The sequence below is a fragment of the Bolinopsis microptera genome, chromosome 10, assembly GCF_026151205.1.
Source record: "Bolinopsis microptera isolate Bmic1 chromosome 10, MBARI_Bmic_1.0, whole genome shotgun sequence".
NCBI classification, from domain to species: domain Eukaryota; kingdom Metazoa; phylum Ctenophora; class Tentaculata; order Lobata; family Bolinopsidae; genus Bolinopsis; species Bolinopsis microptera.
In genome coordinates, this window is record NC_087081.1 from 17760851 (window position 1) to 17781907 (window position 21057).

General features: G+C 38.4%; 1 long non-coding RNA gene across 1 annotated transcript; it reads left to right on the forward strand.

Annotated features, from left to right (window-relative positions):
- The first annotated feature begins 5439 nt into the window (after window positions 1-5439).
- On the forward strand, window positions 5440-6868 carry LOC134821699 (uncharacterized). Its single transcript, XR_010161032.1, has 3 exons — window positions 5440-5520; window positions 6402-6508; window positions 6808-6868. It is a non-coding gene; the product is annotated as an uncharacterized LOC134821699 (long non-coding RNA).
- Window positions 6869-21057: the final 14189 nt, after the last annotated feature.

Below are 21057 nucleotides of genomic sequence, written 5' to 3' on the forward strand. Positions count from 1 at the left end.
CTCCCTCATGCACAGAAAGTGAGTCACCTATTTTATTATTTAGAAGAGGAACTCTCCCTCATGCACAGAAAGTGAGTCACCTATTTTATTATTTAGAAGAGAAACTCTCCCTCATGCACAGAAAGTGAGTCACCTATTTTATTATTTAGAAGAGGAACTCTCCCTCATGCACAGAAAGTGAGTCACCTATTTTATTATTTAAATGAGGAACTCTCCCTCATGCACAGAAAGTGAGTCACCTATTTTATTATTTAAATGAGGAACTCTCCCTCATGCACAGAAAGTGAGTCACCTATTTTATTATTTAGAAGAGAAACTCTCCCTCATGCACAGAAAGTGAGTCATCTATTTTATTATTTAAATGAGGAACTCTCCCTCATGCACAGAAAGTGAGTCACCTATTTTATTATTTAGAAGAGGAACTCTCCCTCATGCACAGAAAGTGAGTCACCTATTTTATTATTTAAATGAGGAACTCTCCCTCATGCACAGAAAGTGAGTCACCTATTTTATTATTTAGAAGAGGAACTCTCCCTCATGCACAGAAAGTGAGTCATCTATTTTATTATTTAGAAGAGAAACTCTCCCTCATGCACAGAAAGTGAGTCACCTATTTTATTATTTAGAAGAGAAACTCTCCCTCATGCACAGAAAGTGAGTCATCTATTTTATTATTTAAATGAGGAACTCTCCCTCATGCACAGAAAGTGAGTCACCTATTTTATTATTTAGAAGAGGAACTCTCCCTCATGCACAGAAAGTGAGTCATCTATTTTATTATTTAAATGAGGAACTCTCCCTCATGCACAGAAAGTGAGTCACCTATTTTATTATTTAGAAGAGAAACTCTCCCTCATGCACAGAAAGTGAGTCACCTATTTTATTATTTAGAAGAGAAACTCTCCCTCATGCACAGAAAGTGAGTCATCTATTTTATTATTTAAATGAGGAACTCTCCCTCAAGCACAGAAAGTGAGTCACCTATTTTATTATTTAGAAGAGAAACTCTCCCTCATGCACAGAAAGTGAGTCACCTATTTTATTATTTAGAAGAGGAACTCTCCCTCATGCACAGAAAGTGAGTCACCTATTTTATTATTTAGAAGAGGAACTCTCCCTCATGCACAGAAAGTGAGTCATCTATTTTATTATTTAGAAGAGGAACTCTCCCTCATGCACAGAAAGTGAGTCACCTATTTTATTATTTAGAAGAGGAACTCTCCCTCATGCACAGAAAGTGAGTCATCTATTTTATTATTTAGAAGAGGAACTCTCCCTCATGCACAGAAAGTGAGTCACCTATTTTATTATTTGGAAGAGGAACTCTCCCTCATGCACAGAAAGTGAGTCACCTATTTTATTATTTAAATGAGGAACTCTCCCTCATGCACAGAAAGTGAGTCACCTATTTTATTATTTAGAAGAGGAACTCTCCCTCATGCACAGAAAGTGAGTCATCTATTTTATTATTTAGAAGAGGAACTCTCCCTCATGCACAGAAAGTGAGTCACCTATTTTATTATTTAGAAGAGGAACTCTCCCTCATGCACAGAAAGTGAGTCATCTATTTTATTATTTAGAAGAGGAACTCTCCCTCATGCACAGAAAGTGAGTCATCTATTTTATTATTTAAATGAGGAACTCTCCCTCATGCACAGAAAGTGAGTCATCTATTTTATTATTTAGAAGAGGAACTCTCCCTCATGCACAGAAAGTGAGTCATCTATTTTATTATTTAAATGAGGAACTCTCCCTCATGCACAGAAAGTGAGTCACCTATTTTATTATTTAGAAGAGGAACTCTCCCTCATGCACAGAAAGTGAGTCACCTATTTTATTATTTAAATGAGGAACTCTCCCTCATGCACAGAAAGTGAGTCATCTATTTTATTATTTAGAAGAGGAACTCTCCCTCATGCACAGAAAGTGAGTCATCTATTTTATTATTTAAATGAGGAACTCTCCCTCATGCACAGAAAGTGAGTCATCTATTTTATTATTTAGAAGAGGAACTCTCCCTCATGCACAGAAAGTGAGTCATCTATTTTATTATTTAAATGAGGAACTCTCCCTCATGCACAGAAAGTGAGTCACCTATTTTATTATTTAAATGAGGAACTCTCCCTCATGCACAGAAAGTGAGTCACCTATTTTATTATTTAGAAGAGGAACTCTCCCTCATGCACAGAAAGTGAGTCATCTATTTTATTATTTAAATGAGTAACTCTCCCTCATGCACAGAAAGTGAGTCACCTATTTTATCATTTAGAAGAGGAACTCTCCCTCATGCACAGAAAGTGAGTCACCTATTTTATTATTTAGAAGAGAAACTCTCCCTCATGCACAGAAAGTGAGTCATCTATTTTATTATTTGGAAGAGGAACTCTCCCTCATGCACAGAAAGTGAGTCACCTATTTTATTATTTAAATGAGGAACTCTCCCTCATGCACAGAAAGTGAGTCACCTATTTTATTATTTAGAAGAGGAACTCTCCCTCATGCACAGAAAGTGAGTCACCTATTTTATTATTTAAATGAGGAACTCTCCCTCATGCACAGAAAGTGAGTCACCTATTTGTAAACATTGGCCGGTGTACCAAAAGCCAGTCCCCAAACAAACAAAACAATGCACAGAAAGTGAGTAATCTATTTTATTATTTTGGACCTAACAACCAATCGTGATTGTTTCTGAGTTAGAAAGATTAGAAATGTATTTTTCAGGAACAGTGGGTTAGAGCAAACAACGGCTGCTACAATGAAACAACTTCACAAAAGAATCGAAGAAGGTCAAGTTCAAATGAGGACCCAAAGTCAAGACATCAATGAGAGCACTGAGTATATGGACGGGAAACAAACTACTTGGAAGAAACAAGAAAAGCAAACTATGTGAAATCTTGTAAAGTGTATGTCATGCCCATATATTATGGAGAAGTGCACGACGCGCGCATAATACTAATATTAATGGTACTTAACTTAGTCTTCAGTCTTTACAGTTAAGTTCACTTCGCTTTTCGGAAATTTAAGTGACAATTTAAATCATAGTTACCACTAGTTACCAATAGTTACCATAGTTACCACTATTTGTCAGGCATAGTGCTGGCAAACAAGACCGTTGCCCCTTTTACTTAATTCATTTTCCCACTAAGACTCCCCAAATGTTGTTTGCCAGGTTTATTTTTAGTTCGAAATATTCTAATTCGGTGTTAAATGAAATGACAAAATAAAAAATAGCCATCTTAAAATAAAAATATGCACTGAATACGCTGTAGCCAGTAGCAATAGCACTAATGTTTATGTAGCAACACGCTGTAGCAACAAGCAATAGCACTGCAGTAGTACAGTCTAGCAATACGCTGTAACAATCGCTCCCATTGATTCACGATGTCAATCAGCGGGCGTTGCGTGCTCATCAGCATTTAATTTTGAATAATGAATCATAAAAAATTTATTTTTAAGTACTTCCAAAGTTGAGAAAAATGAATCGAGAAAAAAGACATTTTCAGCGATTTTAGCGATTTTAGATCAATTTGGGCCTGGCCCCACATGTAATAGAGCTTCTAATAGAGCTTGACAGCTCAACACCAGAAAATACTAATTCACAAAATTGTTTTCTACAAATCTACTAGGTAGTGCGCCTATCTACGGACATTAGAATATGTGCTACAATCGAGAGGCAAAGCGTCTATCCCTGAAGAAATAGATAAATAAACTAATACTTTACGACAATCTGTTGTAAAATAGGAGTTCCAGAAAAATCCCTTCCGGTAGTCCCGAAACTTGGGATTTGTTTCTCTAATTTAAATTTTAACATACATAGTTTTTAGGCACCCGAATATGGTGATTTTTGGGGTTTTCAACAAACAATTCCGTACATTGTTGCGCGTATTTAGCAAAAATTTCATTAAATCTTAACCATCGAACTAGTTTTAAACCAAAAGTAAACCTGCTGAACGACTTCTTAATGCAATAAAAGGGGCTTGATTCACTGTCCAGCCATAGTCACCGCGCTTGTTTTGAGTAAAATGTATTTTAATTTGACATGCTGTAAATATTTGATTATTTAATTAATGAAAGAAGTTGTAACTTGTAACTGGTATTATATTATTATTATTGGTCCAATTTCTTTATTTCTGTCATAATTATGGAATGAGTTAGCCACGTTAAACACTGCACTCGTACTGTATAATAGTACTATACACCATACACTATACACTATACACAATACACTATACACCATACACTATACACTATATACTATACAATATACACCATACACTATACACTATACACTATACACTATACACTATACACTATACACTATACACTATACACTATACACTATACACTATACACTATACACTATACACTATACAATATACACTATACACTATACACTATACACTATACACTATACACTATACACTATACACTATACACCATACACTATACACCATACACCATACACCATACACTATACACTATACACTATACACCATACACTATACACCATACACTATACACTATATACCATACACCATACATCATACACCATACACTATACACCATACACTATACACTTTACACTATACACTATACACTATACACCATACACCATACACTATACACCATACAATATACACTATACACTATACACTATACACTATACACTATACACTATACACTATAAACTATACACTATACACTATACACTATACACTATACACTATACACCATACACAATACACCATACACAATACACTATACACCATACACTATACACCATACACTATACGCCATACAATATACACTATACACTATACACTATACACTATACACTATACACCATACACTATTCACTATACACCATACAATATACACTATACAATATACAATATACAGTATACACTATATACTATACACTATATACTATACACCATATACTATACACTATATACTATACACTATACACTATACACTATACACTATACACCATACACCATACAATATACATCATACACTATACACTATACACCATACACTATACACCATACAATATACACTATACACTATACACCATACAATATACACTATACACTATACACTATACACTATACACTATACACTATACACTATACACTATACACTATACACTATACACTATACACTATATACTATACACTATACAATATACACTGCACTCGTACTGTATAATAGTACTATACATATCACTGTCATATCACTGTCATATCACTGTTTATAATAAGTAGTATGAAACACTCCTTATTAAGGAATTAAGGAATTCCGTGAGCGTCTCAATTACTTTAGTTTTGCGTCTCATTTATTTTAATTTTGACTAAAACCAACCAAAATTATAATTATCAACCTAATCAGCTCATTGATAACATACACCTGGTTACTATGGTTACTAAAGCATTTTATAGGAAGATATGTCTTTGGAAACACTAGTTCGACTGAAAAAACAAAAAAGTTCTTTGGACGAAGAAATAAAGGGACTGAGAAGTTGGTAGATTAGAAATTGATTATTACTTATAGTACTAAGAGTAAGTTTACTGAACCTCATACCATTGCAGACACGATATCACAGCGGAACTAAAAGTAACCTCATGCCATTGCAGACACGATATCACAGCGGAACTAAGAGTAACCTCATACCATTGCAGACACGATATCACAGCGGAACTAAAGTAACCTCATACCATTGCAGACACGATATCACAGCGGAACTAATAGTAACCTCATACCATTGCAGACACGATATCACAGCGGAACTAAGAGTAACCTCATACCATTGCAGACACGATATCACAGCGGAACTAAAAGTAACCTCATACCATTGCAGACACGATATCACAGCGGAACTAAGAGTAACCTCATACCATTGCAGACACGATATCACAGCAGAACTAAGAGCAACCTCATACCATTGCAGACAGGATATCACAGCGGAACTAAGAGTAACCTCATACCATTGCAGACACGATATTACAGCGGAACTAAGAGTAACCTCATACTATTGCAGACACGATATCACAGCGGAACTAAGAGTAACCTCATACCATTGCAGACACGATATCACAGCGGAACTAAGAGTAACCTCATACCATTGCAGACACGATATCACAGCAGAACTAAGAGCAACCTCATACCATTGCAGACACGGATATCACAGCGGAACTAAGAGTAACCTCATACCATTGCAGACACGATATTACAGCGGAACTAAGAGTAACCTCATACTATTGCAGACACGATATCACAGCGGAACTAAGAGTAACCTCATACCATTGCAGACACGATATCACAGTGGAACTAAGAGTAACCTCATACCATTGCAGACACGATATTCCAGCGGAACTAAGAGTAACCTCATACCATTGCAGACACGATTTCACAGCGGAACGCAGAGCTGACAGAGTCTCATAACCAACGGAGGAACCTTGAGGAGGAACTGAACCGGATAGCGCTGAGAAACAACGGCCTTGAGCAAGTGAGACATACACCTGGTTACTATAAATACACCCGGTTACTATGGTCACTGTACATACACCTGGTTACTATGGTTACTATACATACACCCGGTTACTATGGTTACTATACATACACCTGGTTACTATGGTCACTATACATACACTTGGTTACTATGGCCACTATACATACACTCGGTTACTATGGTTACTATACATACACCTGGTTACTATGGTCACTATACATTATACATGGTTGTGTTAGACCCTGTACTTATACACAGGTTGTGTTAGACCCTGTACTTACAGCGCGTTTTGGCAGGTTGATCTGGTAAATAACCACACGATGGAGCAGATGCAGCAGCAAAAGGACAGTATAGACTTAGAGGACAGCGCCAGCAGCGAGACTTCTAGCCATTATAGACATAACAAACAGGTATATCACGTCATTATAGACATAACAAACAGGTATATCACGTCATTATAGACATAACAAACAGGTATATCACGTCATTATAGACATAACAAACAGGTATATCACGTCATTATAGACATAACAAACAGGTATATCACGTCATTATAGACATAACAAACAGGTATATCACGTCATTATAGACATAACAAACAGGTATATCACGTCATTATAGACATAACAAACAGGTATATCACGTCATTATAGACATAACAAACAGGTATATCACGTCATTATAGACATAACAAACAGGTATATCACGTCATTATAGACATAACAAACAGGTATATCACGTCATTATAGACATAACAAACAGGTATATCACGTCATTATAGACATAACAAACAGGTATATCACGTCATTATAGACATAACAAACAGGTGTATCACGTCATTATAGACATAACAAACAGGTATATCACGTCATTATAGACATAACAAACAGGTATATCACGTCATTATAGACATAACAAACAGGTATATCACGTCGTGTTGGTATTCGGTTCATTTATACTTATAAGTAACTATAAATAGTTTATATAATAAGTAACTATAAATAGTTTATATAATAAGTTTACGTGTTAAGCGTTGTAAAATGGACCAATAACTTCTCTTTAAAAATTGGTATACTTCAGTTACCAAATATTGGTTTGCCAAAACGTTGGCCTCAATAAACTTGAGTATCAAAAATTTGGGCTGGAAATTTAGAACTTTATTTGGTGAACGAATAATTTAGGCATTCATTTTTTAGAGACACGACGATCAATTTGCTCTCTAATTTATGATATGTTATCAGTCTCGGATTATCAAAATCATAGCAAGAGTTAGTTTACATACGTTTGGTTTGGTATTTGAGACCTATACATTTTCAAATGGTATACTGTAACTACTCATTCGACGATTCCGTCGCAAAAATTTGAAAATTCGATATTTTGGGGCCACACCCAGTCAACATTGAATTGCTTAATGCTTATACTTGTATTTGTGAACATGTTGGATCGAGACTCCATTGCAATAGGTCATCACAAGGTCGGATATTATATGAAACGGAATTAAAATGACGAAGTTATCAAGCAATTTGTTTATCTCGTTAGCAAAATTGATTGGATTAAGTTAGGGAGGCCGACGGCCAGGCCCCCTCATTACTAGGGGACCCAGGGAGATCAGATCATATCACTAATTAGTGACGTATAATTAGTGATGTGATCCATCAGTAGGATTTAACTGACCTAGAAATGGGCTAGATACAGGGTAGAGTTCACATGTACATCATAGCAGTTCATTAAGAAGTAAACATGATCTTTAAGATTTGACCGCTCGACTCGTATATCACATAAGGGACGGGAGCTCTTGCTAAAGGGGGGTTCTCGTATCTAGGGATGTGATACGTACGTGCCAAAGGCATGCAACGGGAGTGAGCCGATCAAGTGTTCTTAGGTATATATACGGGAAGATGATAGACAATAGTATCGCATTCTATCAAAGGCATCATGTAGCCGGTGGGCCGGACATGATACGACATATCTCGACACGTCGGGGTTTGTCGGGGTTTGTCAGGGTTCGTCGGGGTTTGTCGGGGTTTGTCGGGGTTTGTCAGGGTTTGTCGGCTGTGTCGGGGTTTGTCGGGGTTTGTCGAGCCTGGAGGCTTTTTTTTTTTTTTTTGAGTCTCCCAACAAAAAGCCGATACGGAGTCATCAAGCTTTACGTGGAAAAACACTACACAAGAAGGCCTCATGTAGCCTCCAGGCTCGACAAACCCCGACAAACCCCGTCTGTCGGGGTTTGTCGAGCCTGGAGGCTACATGATGCCTTATCAACATGCCTACCTTCTCCAAATGCTTTTTTGAAGAGTTTGCCAGGGTGGGATGTTAGCAATTGCTTCTTCCACCTCTGTCAAGCTGTTCAAAAGAACATCCAGAAAAATTTTGAGAAGATTTATTTTGCAGATAAATTGTTTGCCAACTGTTATAACTGTTTAGAAAACTATAATTGATGTATTCAGTATTCAGTATTCAGTATTCAGTATTCAGTATTCAGTATTCAGTATTCAGTATTCAGTATTCAGTATTCAGTATTCAGTATTCAGTATTCAGTATTCAGTATTCAGTATTCAGTATTCAGTATTCAGTATTCAGTATTCAGTATTCAGTATTCAGTATTCAGTATTCAGTATTCAGTATTCAGTATTCAGTATTCAGTATTCAGTATTCAGTATTCAGTATTCAGTATTCAATAAATTTGATTAATTATCCTATGAAAAATGTGTATTGACTTGTTAATTTAAATCAAAAGTAAGGGGTAAAACTGGGCTAGATGTAGGGTAGAGTTCACATGTTCTGTAAATCGTAGTTGGTGGATCACATCACTAATTATACGTCGCATCACTAATTATACGTCATATGATCTGACCCCTAATAATAGAGGGGGCCTGGAAGTCGTGCAGCCATTAAGTTATACCACTACCAGGACATATCTCATTCGGTCACTCAATGACCGATCTCAATGACCAATGGGTATTTTTTTGTGAAACTTGATTTCAGAGTGGCGGGTTGGGCCCCAAAAAAAAAGGGGCCCCGGGGAAAACCCCAACCCCCTTTTAAAAAAAAAGGGGGGTTTCCCCGGGGGGCCCCCCAAAAAATGCCAAAAAAAGGTTTGCCCGCGGGGGGGGCCCCGGGTGTTTTTCCCCTATAAAAAATAGTTTTTCCCCCAATTTTTATTTGTTTTTTAAAATTTCCCCCCCCAGGCCCGTCTGGGGTTTACTTTGGGAAATTTCGGGGTTTTTTTCGGGGGGGGAAAAATTTTTCAAATTTTAAACTTCTCCCGTGTTCCCCGAGGTTTTTTTTGTTTTCCCTATTAAAAATTTTCCCCGGAAAAAAGTTTTTAATAAAATTTTTTTAATTTTTTTCCAATTTTATTTTTTAAAAAAATTTTAAAAAGTATAAAATTTGGGGGCGTTTTAAAATGATTTTTTTTTTCCCGGGGGTTTTGGGGGGGAAAGGGGTTTCCGGATGAATTAAAAAAAACCCCCAAAATTTTTGCGGGCTTTTTTTTGAGGGGAAAAATTTTTTTATTTGGGTTCAAAAAATCCCAAAATTTTTTGGAAAAAAATGGGGGGGGAATCTTTTTAAAGTTTTTGGGTTTTCCCTTAAAAAAAAATTTGCGGTTTCGAGTTAAATTTAAAAAATTTCAAAAACCCAATTTTCCCCCTCAATTTTATTCAAAATAATTTAAAAAACTTTAAAATTTTAAAGTTATAAATTTAAAAAAATTTGATAATTTTTAAGGCCCGGGATCGGGGTTTTCCCTATTTTGTTAACCGCCTATGGGGGGGGTGGGGACCCTTTGTTTCAATTTTTACGGGCCCGTTATTGTTTTTTTTGGGGCCGGGGGGGGGGGGGGGGGGGGTTTTTTAAAAAAATTTCTTTTTTTTTAGGTTTTTTAAAAATTTTTTTGATCAAAGGGAGGGTGGGGGAAATACAACCAAAATTTGGAAAAAAAAAAAATTTTCATTAAAAAATTTTGGGCCTTTAAAGTTTTCTGAAATATTTTTGGTTTTTCCCCGTTTTTAAATTTACAATTTTAAAATGGAAAAACTTTTTTTTTTTTAAATTTTAAAAATTTTAAAAAACTTTTTTCTTAAAAAAGAGCTAAAAATTTTGGGAAAAAAAGGTGGGGCCCCCACCCAAGGGGGCCTTTAAAAATTTTGGGACCCAAATGTTTCCTTAGACTAGGTAGGGGCGCCCATTTGGAAAAAGTTGGAAAGGCCCCCCCGCGTTTTGGGCCCCGCATAGGGGGGTTTGGGGGTTTTTTAAAACGCTTTTAATTTTTTGGCCCCGCCCCCAAATTTTTTTTTTTCCAAAAAAATTTTGGGGTATTGAAAAATCCTTTTTAATTTTTGGGTTTTCCCCCAAAAAAAATTTTTTTAAAACATTTTCCAACCAAACTTTTCATTTCCGAAAAAAAGGGTTTTATCTAAAAAGGGAGGTTTTTGGCCCCCCTTTTTAAACAAATTTATCAAACTCCGATATCCCCCCAAAAATTTTTTGGGGGCGTTTGGGGAAAACCTTTTTTTGGAAGGGGTTTTCGTCGCCCAATTTTTAGAATGGGTTTTTTCATTTTTTAAAGGGCTTTGTTAGCGGGGAATTGGGGCCTTAAAAGGGGGGTTTGGCGCCGCGCTTTTTAAAAAAATTTTTTTCGCAAAAAAACCGGGGAGGGTCGGGGGAGATTTACCCCCTGGGCCCCCACCGGGAAACTGCGGAAAGGGGGGGATTTGGGGGGCATCGTTTAAAAAATCAAAAAAAAATAAGGGGAAATATTTTCCCAAAAATTTCAAAAAAAAATCAAAAGGGGAAATTTGGGGCCAAATTACGCGGGGCTTTTTAAAACCAAACCTTAAAATTTTTCTTTCCCCCAAAAACCCCCCGGGGAAACCCTCCAAAAAAAATGGCAAACCCAGGGGAAAAAAATCACTGTTTTTTTCCAAAATAAAGGTTTTGAAAAAAATTTGGGTTTTTGCGGAAAATTTTCCCCCACAAATCTCTAGGGAAAAAAGTGGTTTACCCCCAAATTTTTTTAAATCGGAGGAAAAGGAAAGGTTTTTTTTTTTTACGTGCCCCCCCCCTTATTTACCAAAATTTGGGTTTTTGGGGCGGGTTTCCCCAAAAATTCTATTTGGTTTTTCAAAGTTTTGGGGCCAAAAAACCAAAAACCCCCCAATTTTGGGGATGGGGCCCCCCTTTTTGGGTGGGGGGCCTTTCCCCTTAAAATTTTTTCCTCAACCCAATCTTTTGATGGGCCTGGGAAAACAAACCCTTTGGGTTGGAAATTCCCCCGGGAACCAAAAAGGGCCCCCATTTCCCAGGTATTTAAGGGGTTTCCAAAAACCCAATCAAAAAAAAATTTTTTAAACCTTTTGTTGACTTCCCTTTACTTTTAACCCAATTAATTTTTGATGGGGGCCCCCCCAAAACCAAACCAAAACCCCGCTTGGGTTTCCCCCCTAAAAAAGGGGGGGCCCGGCCCCCATTTCCCTTTCTCACCAGGTTTTCCAAAAAAAAAAACTGGGTCCCGGGCCCTTTTTTTGGTTCCCCGGGAATTTAATTTCCCCTTTTTTTTACCCTCTATGAATTTGGGCAAAACTCAAATTCCCCCCTTTTTTGGGGGCCCCTTTTTTAGGGTTTTCCCCCCGGGCCCCTTTATAAAAGTTTCCTTTTTTCCCTTGGGGGGTTTCATGCCCCTTTTCGGGGGTTTTTTTCCCAACCCGGAAAAAATTGGTCCCCGAAATAAATTTTTTCCCGCTTTTTTTAAAACCCCCCCGTGACCCCAAAAAACCCCCCTTTCCTTTAAAAAGGGGCGAAATTTTTTACAACTACAAAAAAGGGGCCCCCCCATTGTTTTAACCAGTTTTAAAAATCTGGGGAAATGAAATTTTTTTCCCCCCTTACCCCGACCCCCGTCGAACCCCCCCTTTTTACCCGCCCCCCCCTTTCCCCGAGGGGGATTTTAATTTTTTTTGCAAATTCACCCCCCGGGTTTTGGGGGAAAAATCCACCGAAACCCTTTGGGAAAAGGACCAGAAAAATTTTATGGGTTCCCTTCCACTGCCCCTTTTTAAAAACCCCCCTTTGCAAACCCATATTACCAAAAAATCTTTTTCCTTAAAAATTTTTTAAAAAAATTTACGGTTTTCAAAAAGGGAAAATTTGGGGGGGGCCCCCAAAAATTTCCTTATTCGGTCATTTTTCCCCGTGATTTGGGGGGGAAAAAGTTTTTTTTGCCAATATAGCGGGGCCAAAAAGGGAAGGGGGGGGGGCATTTTTAAACCCTTTATGGGAATTTTTTAATTCAGAGTCCGAAAAAACCCTTTGATTCGAGGGTTTGGTTTTTAAACTGTTTTGGGGGGGCCCCCCTTTTTAAAAGGGGCCCAAACCCCGAAAAAAATTTTGAAAATGTTAGGGGGGTGTGATTTAGCTTTTGGGGCCAATTTTTTTAATTTAAACTGGGCCCCCGGGGTTGGGGCTCTTTTCCAAAATTTCGTAGGCCCCTTTTTGGGCCCTTTGGGCCAAAAATTTTTGGAAAGGGGGAAAGGGGGAAAAACGGCGGCCGCCCCTATTTTTGAAGGGAAAAGGGAAAACGAGTTTAAAACCGTCAATGATTTGCCCCCCTCCCAAAAAACCCTTTTTTTTCAGAAAAAAAACAAATTGGGCAAAAAAAAATTCCCCCAAAAAATGTTTTCCCAAAAAAAAAAAAAAACAAAATGATATTTTCATTTTTTATTCGAGAAAATGTTTGGGAAAAGGGAGTTTAAAACTGGAAAAAAAAAAATTTGAGGGAAAAAAGGAAAATTTTTCCCGGGGGCCCGGGGGAAATCGGGAAAAATTTAAAAAAAGGGGGTTTTTAAACCCCGTTTTTTGGGAGACGAAACCAAAAAATTTTCAAAAATTTTTTTAAAAATTATTTTTCCCTTTTCCTTTTTTTAAAAATTTTTTCAACCCCCCCAAAATAAAAAGGGTTGGGGTTTTTCCGTTTATAAATTTGTTGTATTATTGGGTTTAAAAAAAATTTTTAAAAAAAAATTTTTTTTTTTCTTATCTTTTTTTTTTTAAAAAATTTTTTTTAATTTTTAAAATTTTTTTCAGAGTACAGCAAAAAAATGGGCATTTTTAAAAAAAAGGGAAACGTTCCAAAAAAAAAATCGCCCCCCCCCTCTGTTAAAATATTTATGGGGGGACCCAAAACCCCGGTAAAAAAAAAAAAATTTTGTGAAACCCAAGTTCCGCCCCCCGGGAAAAATTTGGACCCCCAATTTTGCCCAAAAAATTTAATTTTTTAAAAAACAACCCCAAAATTTTTCCCCCAAAATTTAAAATTTAAATTTCTAAAAAGGGGGGCCCGGGGGTTTGTTTATTTTGATTTGGAAACTATTGTTTAATTTTTCCTTTTTGGAAATTTCCGGGGTCCCTTGTTGATTTTGTTTTCGAAAGGGCCTTTTTCCGGGCTCGGGGGGCGGGTTTTTTTTGGGAGGTTTTTTTTTAAAACCCTTTTTAACTATTTTGTTTTTTATTCTTTTTTCTTTCAAAGGGGGGAACTTCTTTTTTAATAGGAAGATTAGGGGCCGGAAAATTTACAGGCGCCGAGTGGGGCCCCCAGTTTTTTGCCAGTAAGGTGGGTTTTTTTAAAATTTTGCATTTGTCGATTAAAATTTAAATTTTTCTGTGGGGAAGGGGGCCCCATTTTTAGGGAACCCCAATTTTGCGTACAAAAAAGAAAAAACCTGGGTTTTCTGATGGGCCCTTTAAGGGTTTTTCCCCGGTATGGGGTTTTTTTTTAAAACTTTAAAAAAAGGGAGTTTTAAAAACCAAAATTTTAAAAATTTAAAGTTATTTATCTTCCAAAATTTCCGGGCCCCTTTATTTTCCGGAAAATTTCCTTTTAACAAATATAAAAAAAAATTGATTGTAATACATAAAAGGAATGGTTTTTCCCTTTAAAAATTTAAAATTGGAAAGGGTGGTTTAATTTTAAAAGGCCCGCTCGGCGCGGCCCCCAGTAAAAAAAAAAAGGGGGCCCGTTTCAAAACCCCTTTTTTTTAATATTTTATATTTTTTTAAAAAAGGGAAATTAAAACAATTTTTCACACTCCCCCCCCCAGAAACACCCACCCGTTTTTTTTCGACTCCCTTTTAAATTCTCGGGTCCATTAAACCCCGCAGGGGAGTTTGCAACCCCCCTCGGGGTTTTTTGGGGGGGGAAAAAATTAAAAAAAAAAGGTTTAGCTGGGCCCAGGGGGGGGCCAAAAAAAAATGGGGAAACAATTTTCCCCCCCCCTTAAAATTTTTCCCCGGGGTTTTTCCCCCGATTTTTTTTTTTTCGGGGGGTTTTGGGGACAAAAATTGGGGGAAAAACCCCCCTTTTTCATGCTTTTTAGAAATTTCAAAAGTTTTCCCCCCAACCCCGGGTAGGTTGGGGCCCCAGGACCCAAAAAACAAAAACCCCCCCCCCCCCCTTTCCCCCCCACCCTTGAGTTTAAAAAGAGGGGGAAAAAAAGTTCAATTTTTTTTTTTCCCGTTTCCCCCAAAACTAAAGGTTTTTTGTGTGGGGGAAATTTTCCCGGGAAAGGGCCAAATAAAGGCCATTTTAATTTTAAACAAAATGCATTTTATTTTTCCAAAAATATTTTTGGCCAAACCTTTTTTGGGGGGTTTTTATTAGGTGCAGAATTTTAAAAGCCTTTTCCCCCATTTTTTTTTGGTTTCCAAAAAAAATTTCAAAAAAAAAATGTTCCACGAATTTTTTTCCGGGTTTTTTTAAATGGGGGGCCCCCCCCCCCAAAAAAAAATTGGGGTTTTTTTTCATTTTTGGGGGCCCCCCGGACCCCCTGGGCTTGGTTTGGGGGATTAACCCCCCCCCCCCCACCAACCCCCCCCCCCACTGACTGGCAGGGGTTTTTTCCCCCCCCCCCCGGCCCCCGTATTTTATATTGGGAAAAAAAGTGTTGGGGCCCAAAAAAATTTATTTTTAGAGGCCCTTTTAAATCCGGGCCCGGCGCGTTTCAATTTTCACCACCCAACCCCTTTAAACCCTTTTCGGGGTTTAAATGTTTTTTGAAAGGGGCGTTTTTCCTTGGAAAAAGGGGGTATTTCGAATTTTTTGTTTTTTGGGGGAATTTTAACCCTGGGTATTGATTTAAATTTTTTATTTTTATAAATTATTGGTTTTTTAATATAAAGAAAAAGAAAAGGAAAATCGTTTTGGGGGGCAGCCCAAAATATAAATATTAAAAAAAATTTTTAAAAAAAATTAGAAAAATTTCATTTTTTCATTTCTTTCTATTAAAAACTTTTTACTCCCCGTTCTTTTAATTTTCTTTTTCCCAGACCAAAAAAATTTAAAATTTTTCCCCAATTTAGGGACAATTTTACATTCCCTTTTTGATAAAATAGAATTGGGTTTTTTAAATTAATGGGAAAAAAATGGAGGGCCAAATTAAAAAGTCATACATTTTAAGTACTATCTCCCCCACAGGGGGGTTAAAGTTTTTGAGATAAAAATTTTTTTGGGTTTTAATTTTTTAAAATTGGGGGGGTTTTTTAAATTTAAATAATAATTATTATAAAAAAAAATTTTAAAAAATTTTTTTATTTGTTTTGAAATTGGGCGTTTATTTTTTAAAAAAATTTTTTCCTTGGTTTTGAACCCTTTTTTCTTTAATTTTAAATTTAAAATTAAATGTATTTTTCTTTTAAAGAAATTTGGGTCGCATTAATTTTGGAATTGGGGAAAAAGGTTTGGTTGGGGTAACGGTGGGGAAAAAAAAAGTGGGGAAAAAAAAAAAAAAAAAAAAAAAAAGTTTAAAAAATTAAATTTTAAATTTTGAAAGGCAAATTTTTTGCCAGTTATTGAAAGAAATGTACCCAAAAAAAATTTTTATGATATGAAAAAATTTTTCCCTTTTGGGTTTTTTAAAAACTTGCGATTAAAGGGAAATGCTCGGGTTTTTTTTTAGTGTGGAAACGTTGTGTTAAGGGGGCCTTTTTTAATTAATTTTTAAAGAACTGTACATTGAAATATACACGATGTACATACATACTCGTACAATATGCAGCACTCATACCATGAACATACGAAGCATTTAGTCGATGGCCCCGATTGTGAAGATCCTTTTAATGCCAGACATGCAGATCAGGTAGCGAGAGCTACAAACAGTGTTTTTAATGAAATGTGCCACGAACTGGATGTTAAGGAATACGGAGATCTGGTATTGAAAAACGTAAACAGCGATCAGTTTCGAAAGAAAAACTGTGTAATTGGCTGCAAACTGTTTGTTTTATTCTTAATCATTATGCAGCCTCTCATTTGCAAATGGCTGCGGAGAGAGTAGATAAACAAACCATTTCATTAATCGCGGAGCAGAAAACTGTCATCGATTTGCAGAAGAAGCTCATTAAAAAGAATGACGAAGAACTCAAGTCTGTCCAAACAACTGTGCAGACAAAGATGGAATCATATTTTTCTGCCCTGAAGAAGACTTGTGCAGCTGCTCTTACGCCAAAGAAGATCTGTACTGCAGTTAAGACAATAGCTGAAAAGGACGAAAGAAGCAGGAACGTCGTAATCTAGTGAATCCGACGGCGAGAAGCTACAAAACAAAGTTGCTGAAGTTCTTGGTGAGATAAATGAGAAACCTTCATTACGTGACTGTATATATATATGACTGTTGTAGAGTTGGCACATCACGGCCTACTAAGCTATCTCTGAATTATAGCTCTGATATGGCAGCTCAGGTGCTGAGAAAAGATAAACTTCTACGCACAAAAGAGGGCTATAAAAGTATCTACATTTGCCCGGACAGATCAGTGGAAGAAAGGAGAGCTTTCAAGAAGCTCTGGGAGGAATTGAAAGAGAAGAGGAAAGCAGAGCTTTAAAACAGAGTTCATTTTATTGTCAGCTCTGATAAGAACAGTCTATCAGCCTCGTCTGACGAAATTTGAACCGTTTCAAATTTTTCACCACACATTCATTTTTTCACACTTTCGTTTCACGTTTTTGTTCTCTTAACGGGGCATGTAATTGCAGGCACATTTTACGCGTCAGATGTTACAGACGAGGGAAATAATTTATTCGAGTTTATTTCATACGTTACTAGAAAACCCATGGTCACAGGGATGAAGCTAATAGTATTTTTTGTTAGTGAGTTTAAATCGCGTCAAACAATAGATGTGGATACTGGCGGGGAGGTGATAATTATTTGTTTACATTAATAGTGAGCACATGTTAAGCAGGCTGAGGAGGTGATAATTGTTTGTTTACATTTTAGGTCGAGCACATGTTAAGCAGGCTGAGGAGGTGATACATATTTTGTATTATAGAAGGTTTGTAACACTTGTAACGCCTTCTTGTTACCCCCCTTTGAGGACCCCGAATTATTTTCTGAACGAAAGCTCAAAAATAACCGAGAAATCGACCTTCTTATTAACTCATTTTGATGACTGTTTCTGACCTAAAATTGCACGAAAAATCGATTTAGCTAGGTTTCAGAACCTATAAACACTTCCTTATCCCTCAAAATTGATGTTTTATAGTTAATACGACCAACAAGCAACATATATTTTGATCCTTCGGTTCTACTCATGACCTAGACAGTTAAGCTGAACCCGACAGATTGAGGCAATCCTCACCTTAACTGATCAAACTGGTACTAACACAATTTTCAGATATAAATGTTCTTTGCGATACGTTTTATTGCAGCTTTTGGCAACTTGATGAAGACCAAGTAAACGAAAAAACACAGCGGGGCAACTTTACTTTTTTGGGGACCTTTTTTCCTCACGAACTTCCCGATCCTGTAAACCCCATAACAGGGGGATTTGCCCCCTTAACAAATCGAACAGGGACATTTACAAATTTTCCCAAGGGAAAACCCTGAATTTTTAAAAGGCCAAAAAAACCCAATGAAAGGGGGGTTTCCCCCAAAAACCCCAAAATTTAAAAATCATACGACAACTGAATTAAAAAGTTTTCTGACGGGGGGCACCCTTTATTCCCCCCCGGATCCTCCCCGAGCGGCCCCCTTTTAAAAAAGGGGTTTTGGGGTTAAAAAGTCCCTGGGGACACCGATCCGTCCAATCAAAAACAGGAAAATGGGGCAATCTATCTGGGGTTTACTTTCCTTACTTTATTTTACCCCCCTTTTCACAAAATTTTTTCTCAAACCCCAAAATTTACCGGCAAGGTCCCGTGGGAAAATCGGGGCCCCCGGGGAAACACCTCCCGGGAAATTTAAATAGGGGGATTGTTTACACTTAAAAAACCGTGGGCCCCCTCGGGCCCCCGTTTAAAAAAATTTAAAAAAAACCCCCCCCCCCCCCCCCCCTTGGGGGGGGGGGGTGGGGGGGGGGGGGGGGGGGGGGGGGGGGGGGGGGGGGGGGGGGGGGGGGGGGGGGGGGGGGGGGGGGGGGGGGGGGGGGGGGGGGGGGGGGGGGGGGGGGGGGGGGGGGGGTGGGGGGGGGGGGGGGGGGGGGGGGGGGGGGGGGGGGGGGGGGGGGGGGGGGGGGGGGGGGGGGGGGGGGGGGGGGGGGGGGGGGGGGGGGGGGGGGGGGGGGGGGGGGGGGGGGGGGGGGGGGGGGGGGGGGGGGGGGGGGGGGGGGGGGGGGGGCGGGGGGGGGGGGGGGGGGAAAGGGGTTAAAAAAAACCGATCTTATAAGGGGTTGGGCCCCTCCTCCAACGGGTGGATGCCAAACCCTCCCCGTCAAAAACCGGGGAAAAAACAATTTCTTTAGTTTTTAGCATGTTTTCGGTTTTATTTTTCCCAAATTTGGGGGAAATTTGTATTTTTAAAAAAAATTTACTCTAATATGAGGGCGCGATATGAACTGGTGAATGCCAAATGAATTTAACTTTTGGGTTTGAGTTTACCCCCAACCCGGGAACAAAAGGAATAATGCTTTTATCCTTTAGTGTTTCCTTTTCTTAACTTTGACCTTTTGACAGTAAGTTTTGGGGACAGAATCTAAGGGCACGAACCCCTTCCCCTGGGCAAAACTGAAAAGTTCCCCGGGGGAGCATATACCCGGAGGAAAAACATGGTTATAAACCCGACAAATTTTTAAGGGAATAGTTTTAAAATGGTTCCAAATTTTTTTTTTCCAGGTTAGACAAATAAAAATTTCAAAATTTTTCTTTTTTAATTAGTCATTGCCTTTTTAAATATGTAAAATTGAGTCCCTTTTTCACAAAATTTTAAAAAAGATTTTTGTAACTTTTTAAAAAGGGTGCACTTCCCTCAAGTCCAAAGGAATTCATTTTGGGGAGCGGGGGTTTTTTTATTTTAATTAGATAACACGGGAAATTCAAAATTTTTGATAAAAACGTTTAACGGGGGGAATAGGGGGGCTGTTGAAATGGGGTTTAAGGGGGGAACCCCCCCCTTTTGTTCTTTTTCCCGCTGCAAATTTTTTTTCCGGGTCAAAGGGGTTTGAACTTTTTGTAAACCCATTTAAAAATTTCTATTTTGAAAAATTTCTTTTTACAAATTAAAATGGTAATATTTTTAAGCTGGTTAAACCCTAAAAACCATTTTTTTCCCCGGGGGGGTCCGGGGGGGTTTTTTCCCCCGTTTTTTTCCCCCCTCCTCCTCCCCCCCGCCCCCCCCCCCTTTTTTTTTTTTTTTTTTTTTTTTCCACCTTTTTATTTCCCCCTCCCCCTCCTCACCCCCCCCTCCTCCCCAGTTTCCCCTCCCTCCCCCCCTTTCCTCCCAGTCCTTCCCCCCAGTCCTCCCCCCCCCCCCCCCTCCCACCATCCTCCTCCTCCCCCCCCTTTTTTGTTTTTTTGTATCCATGCTACCCTGATTTTCTAATTTCCCGGGTTAAAAAATTTTAAATGGTATGTAAACGAATGAATTTTAAATTTCCCAAAGTCCCTTAAAAAATAAATATCCCTTTTTGGGGGGGGGTTTCTCAAAGTGCGAGAACCCCGTCCAAATTTTCCCTTTTTAACAATTCCCTACAAAAAATCACTTTCTTCTAAAGCACGGGGTTGAAAAAAAAACCATTCATTGCCCCGGGGTTTAAAAACATAAACAGGCCTTTTTTTTCCCCCCGGCCCCCCCCCCCCAAAAGAAAAGCCCCCCGGCCCCCATCCCCCCCCCCCCCCCCCAAAAAAAACCCCCGCCCCCCCCCCCCCCCCCCAACCCCGGCCCCCCTAAATTAAAACCCCCCCAACCCCTTTTTTAAAATTATTCCCCTCCGGGCCAAAAAATTTCAGGGGAAAGACTTACTATTAAACTAAAAAAAAATTAGTTATTTAAAATTTTTTTTTCCCTGAAATGGACGGGTAAACCCACATTTAGTTGGGGGAGGGGACCCCAAAACACAAACAAGATTTTGGTTTTTTTTTCTTAAAAAAAAAAACCCCAAACCCCCCCGAAACCCCCAAACCCCCCCAACATTTTTAAGTACGTGGGGGGGATGGGGACGTTTATATAAAATGAAAAAACAATCACACTAAATTTTAAGTTTTATGACGTAATCATTGGGGTGTTTTAAACCCCGGGGCAATATTTCAGCGCGGACCTTTGCCGGGTCAAAATGTGGTAAAAGATTTA